We start from the raw sequence: 6,335 nt of genomic DNA, 5'->3' as shown, positions 1-6,335 counted from the left end.
ATTTCAACGAGTATTATATTTTTAATGACAAAGAAGATGAAACAATGGGAAAAAAAGTCTACGGTTAAAAGGAGCCACTTTGCAGGTGGAGGTGGGCGCTCCCCTTAATAGATTTAGAAAAACAGTAACCGACTACCACGGCAGCTATAGAACGGTCAGAAAGGAAACTCTGAATTACAGAGAGGATAGAAGCCGTAGGAGGGTAGTTTGTAAATCAAAGCTTCGTGCCAGACTATCAGAAGCTTTTGATATGTCTAAGGAAACAACAAAAGTTTCACGAAAATCTCTAACAGAGGATGACCAAGACTCAGTATGGAAACCAGAAGATCACCTGTAGAGCGGACTTGACCGAACCCATACTGGCAATCAGATAAAAGGTTATGAAGTGATAGATGTTTAAGAATCGTCCTGTTGAGGTTAGATTAAAAAAGAAAAAAACTTTAGATAGGTAGGAAATTAAGGGAATAGGACGGTAGTTTCAGGGATTAAAACGGTTACCCTTTTTAGGAACAGGCTGAATGCAGGCAAACTTTTAGCAAGAAGGAAAGGTAGATGTTGACAGAGTTGAAAGAGTTTGACTAGGCAAGGTACAAGCACGGAGGCACAGTTTCGGAGAACAATAAGAGGGACTCCATCACGTTCATAAGCCCTCCAAGGGTTTAGGCCAGCGAGGGTATGGAAACCATCATTGCGAAGAAGGTGGAAGAGAGGGAGGAAGAAGCCCTGAATCGTTCAAAGTAGAGTTTTTAGCAAAGTTTTGAGCGAAAAGTTCAGCTTTAGAGATGGTGCCATCAGTTTAAGATAAAAGAGGGAAAGAAGAAGAAAGAAAGTTAATGGAGATGTTTTTGGCTAGGTGCCAGAAGTCACGAGGGGAGTTAGATTTTGAAAGATTTTGACACTTTTATTTATTAATGAAGGAGTTTTTGGCTGGTTGGAGAACAGGCTTGGAATGATTCTAGACAGAAATATAAAGCACATGAGATACTGGTGAAGGAAGGCCACGTCTCTATCATGTAAAGCACGAGAACAGACTATGCTAAACCAATGTTTGGAAGGATTATGTCGGAAAAAAAAAAGCGAGTAATGTACGCCTCCGTGCCAGACAGTATCATCTCTTATGCGTTCGGCATCCAGAGATGGGTCTCTGACACGGAAGCAGTAGTCATTCTAAGGAAAATCAGCAAAATACCTCCTCAGGTCCCCCCAACTAGCAGAGGCAAAACGCCAGAGGTACCTCCGCTTAGGACATCTCGAGGAGAGATTGGAGCGATAGGATAAGATACAGATATGAGGTTGTGATCGGAGGAGCCCAACGGAGAAGATAGGGTAACAGCATAAGCAGAATTAGAGGTTAGGAAAAGGTCAAGAATGTTGAGTGTATCTCCACGACGGTCAGCAATACGAGTAGGACCTTGCACCAATTGCTCCAGGTCGTGGAGGATAGCAAAATTAAAGACTAATTTACCAGGATGGTCAGTGAAGGGAGAGGAAAGCCAAAGCTGGTGGTGAACAAGAATGGAGATCTCCGCAAAAGGGAAGAGAGTCAGAAAGTGCTCCATTTTGGAAGTTAAGGAGTCAAAGAATTTCTTATAGTCAGAGGAGTTAGGTGAGAAGTATACAGCACAGATAAATTTAGTTTGAGGGTGACTCTGTAGTCGTAGCCAGATGGTAGAAAACTCGGAAGATTCAAGAGCGTGGGCACAAGAGTAGGTTAAGTCTTGCGCACATAGAGGCATTATCCAGCTTTGGATTGAAAATGAAGATAGGGAAAGTAAAAGGGAACAGAAAAGGGACTACTGTCAGTTGCCTCAGACAACTGTTTTTCAGTGAGGAAAAGAAGATGAGGTTTACTAAAGGAGAGGTGGTGTTCTATAGATTAAAAATTAGATCTGAGAACGCGAATGTTGCAGAAGTTAATGGAGAAAAAGTCAAGGGAGGTGCCAAGACACTTAGGATCAATACCAGAAGAGCAGTCTGACCTGGAGACATTTGTGGTCCCCTCCCCAGATGGGGATTCGGAGGCTGGTGTAGGAGTCGCCATGAAAGTTTTGAATTTTGAGTAAAGGGTGTATGTGTGTATAGCTAGGTGCTTGTAGTTTTGTGTCAAGGAAGAGAGTTGACTTTAGAGGGCAGGCTGTGTCTGCCCCCTTGTGTTGTGTGACAACACAACTTTCAGTGAGGTCACAGCTGGTTTTAATGATAGGTTCACAGTACCTCATGATCTATTGCTTTAGACCTCACTGGGAGTAATTATCGTTTCGGCAGGTGCCTACTGCCTTCTCCTGACACAACCTTTCAGATAATTAACCCCCTTTTCTTCAATGAAACTTAATTGTCCCGCTCCTATACGATGAGCATCCTCGATCTGTCCTTCTATACTAGAGACTGGAAACGTCTCATCTCTAGCTAAAACAGCTTCTAACAGCAAATTTTGTATCTGTCCATGTATGGAGTATGTCTCACATACAGCACTTTTAGTCAGGTTGGAATCAAAAAGCATTTCGTCTTATCAGCTCCTCTACTGTAACTGACTGTTTTCAGGATCTCTCTCATAGCCGCAGTGTTGCATCACTTTCTATCTTATACTGCTATTTTCACGCTAACTGCTCTTCTGATCCTGCTAACTGCATGCTCCCCCTCCTCCTGCGGCCTCGTTGCATAAGACTTTCTACTTCTCTCACCGCTACACTCTCCACCTCTCTAATGCAAAATTAACCAGCATTCTCAATCATTCAGCCCTTCTTCTGGTAAATTCTGAAACTCCATGCCTGCCTCCGTCTTTACGTCTTTCTATAACTTGAACTATCAAAAGGGAAGTTTGAAGACACATTTCCTTCATTTTTTTTTTTTATGATTGTTCCTGATTTCATTTGAGGATTGGTGCTTTACCAAACTTTTTTTTTTATTTACTGTTTACCGATCCCCGTCTCACATAAAAAAAAAAAAAAATCTAGCGTCTTTTCCTTAATAGCATAATAATATTTTTTTTTTACCGAATTGGAAGTCTAACATATAACACTGAGAGACACCAGGCAAAGTAATCGACGATAAAGCAATAAGTTTTAAATTTTATGATTTATAGAAAACTCTGATTAGTAGGACAACTCTGTTGAACAACATCGTTAATTGTTTTAGAAAAGGAGGGATAGCCTTCAACCATGCAGCATTAAGATGAGCCATAAAACTTAAAGTATAGTTGGGGAAAGACAAAGACTCCATAGGAAAACGTAGTCATTAAACATATGTGTTAAACTTTGTTTAGGCGAGACCAAGTTTTCAACAGTACTCATAAGAAAGCATCGCCAATATTTGGCCAGTGTGAGATCCTTTACAGAATGAATATTGTAGATTATTCGTAAAGTGGAGATAAGAAAAATTTTTTTTTCTGAAGTTTAGATTTAAAGATAAAGTAGGAAACTCAATTTCCATGTGGTTGAAATGAAAGGAGAGAATGATGAAGAAAAATAGTTATGGTCTGACCACTTTATCCTGCGGCTCTGGCAAATTTTGTAGAGCAAGTTATCGGATTTGAGCCTGTCAGTGATCAACCTCGCTTCCAACACACCGTCTCTCTCTCTCTCTCTCTCTCTCTCTCTCTCTCTCTCTCTCTCTCTCTCTCTCTCTCTCTCTCTCTCTCTCTCTCTCTCTCTCTCTGTACATATAAAATCTACATTTCATGTAACTTTATTTCCATTAAATTATTAGAATTAGAGAAAATCTCTCTCTCTCTCTCTCTCTCTCTCTCTCTCTCTCTCTCTCTCTCTCTCTCTCTCTCTCTCTCTCTCTCTCTCTTTCTCTCTCTCTGACATTGTGACCTGACTGAATCAATCAGAGACATGACAACATCTGTAGGAAAAATTGCGAAGTATTGTGGAGTTTGAAAAATATGCAATTATCACTAAAAAATAAACATATTTTGCATTTTTTTCAGAGTATTGCAATGTATATATACCACAAATTTATTTAACTTTGAAGTAAAAAGTACCTGACAGAAGATGTGTGATAGTACAAGTCTGGCAGCGCTGAAGGCTGAGAAATCCATGGAAAGGAGTGGGGGGGACAGCATGAAAGTAAGGCAAGTGACTGGAATGTCTAATTCTACACAAGAAACAATAATCTCCGTTAGAAGCTCTAAAATGGAAACAATAATTAATTCCATAGGAAAGCTCAGGTCTTCCTTTTAATAACTGGCGTTATACAAAATGCACCTCCGCTTTTGTAATATGACAGGACAGGATACATAAGAACATAAGAAATAAGGGAAGCTGCAAGAAGCGACCAGACTTACACGTGACAGTCCCTGTATGAAACACACCTACCTATTTCCATCTGTTATCCCCATCCATAAACTTGTCTAATCTTCTCTTAAAGCTCTCTAGTGTCCTAGCACTAACTACATGATTACTGAGTCCGTTCCACTCATCTACCACTCTATTTGAGAACCAATTTTTTCCTATCTCCTTCCTAAACCTAAATTTTTCAAGCTTGAACCCGTTATTTCTTGTTCTACCCTGGTTGCTGATCCTAAGAATTTTGCTTACATCTCCCTTGTCATAACCCTTATACCACTTAAAGACTTCTATCAGGTCCCCTCTTAACCTATGTCTCTCTAGAGAATGTAAATTTAACAGCTTCAACCTCGCCTCGTAAGGAATACTCCTCATCCCCTGTATCCTTTTAGTCATTCTCCTCTGTACTGATTCTAATAGACCTATATCTTTCCTGTAATGTGGGGACCAGAACTGCACAGCGTAGTCTAGTTGAGGTCTGACCAGCGCCAAGTATAACTTTAATATTACTTCCGGCCTTCTACTTTTAACACTCCTAAAAATGAATCTTAGTACCCTATTTGCCTTGTTTCTGGCTTCTATGCATTGTTTCCTTAGACGGAGTTCAGAGCTAACTATAACTCCTAAATCTTTCTCGTACCCTGTACCTACCAGAGTTTGGTTGTTTAATGTGTACCTATTGTGTGGGTTTCCTCTACCTACGCTAAGCACTTTGCATTTATTGATATTAAATTGCATTTGCCATCTATCCGTCCATTCATTCATTCTATCTAAGTCTGCCTGCAAGGCGATGGCATCCGATTCTGACCGAATTAATCTACCTATCTTTGTGTCATCCGCAAATTTACTAACATCACTACTAATTCCACTATCCAAGTCATTGATATATGTTAGAAATAACAATGGCCCTAATACTGATCCCTGTGGCACCCCACTAATTACATGACCCCACTCGGATTTCGAGCCGTTTATTACCACTCTCTGTCGCCTGTTACCAAGCCATGACCCTATCCAGCCTAACACCTTCCCATCAATCCCGTGTGTCGGGTACTTTGTCAAATGCTTTACTAAACTCCAGATATAAGATATCATAACTATCACCATTATCTACTGCCTCGTACACCTTACTGTAAAAAGGTGTACGAGGCAGTAGATAATGGTGATAGTTATGATATCTTATACGGAAAAACTGAACATTCGAAGCTAGGAAAAAAGCAGGAACGTTGGGCTTGTCTCTACGTCACGAATATGTCTCTACGTGACGAATATGGGGAGAGTGTTGCACCAATCATATAATGACAAATATAAGGTCAGAGGATTTACGGTAATACGTGCACAATATACATTAAATTAGTAAGAGTAACTTTGAAGTATCAGATAAATTCTTAAGATTTATGATTTGGAACGAGACCAATATGTATCGTTGCATAGATAACGAGCTAGCCTACAAATATATTATTTTCGAAAATAAATCCATTATCTAACTCGTTAATGTATAGAGAAGCGGGCCTGAAACTGATCCCCGTAGTACTCCATTAATTATAACTTGTAAACTATGTTGCCTGTGGCAAAACCACGCCTTAATCCACCCTAAAGCATTCCTATTTATCCTATGTGCTTGCTGAAGAATTTTGCCGGGCTCTCTAGTCAAGTGTCTCCATGAATATTATGTTGTTACTGTTGCAGTTATTTGCTGTCTCAATCTCCTACAGAAACTCCGTTCGTAACACAATTTTCCTTGTAGTGTTGTTTAGTTTATTTATGCTAAAATATGCTTATTTAAATCATTCTCAATATCCCTTGCAGTTACAGACTCCGCATTAATTTACCTACAGTAAAAGTCAAGCTGACCGGACGATAGTTTGACATTATTTTTTTTTTTATCCTCTTTTTTGAAATTGATAATACATCTATCTCCACACCAGCAGCGTATCTCTTGAATCTACTGATTGCTTAAGGACCATATTGATAAATATTCTTAACAGGAATTCTGCTTAGCACAAAAGTTATGTTTAGTTTCTTACATAAGTTCCCAACCATGACTAG

This window comes from Scylla paramamosain, chromosome 4, assembly GCF_035594125.1.
Source record: "Scylla paramamosain isolate STU-SP2022 chromosome 4, ASM3559412v1, whole genome shotgun sequence".
Taxonomy (NCBI): domain Eukaryota; kingdom Metazoa; phylum Arthropoda; class Malacostraca; order Decapoda; family Portunidae; genus Scylla; species Scylla paramamosain.
The sequence above is the reverse complement of the archived record's forward strand: the minus strand, read 5'-3'. Positions refer to the sequence as shown.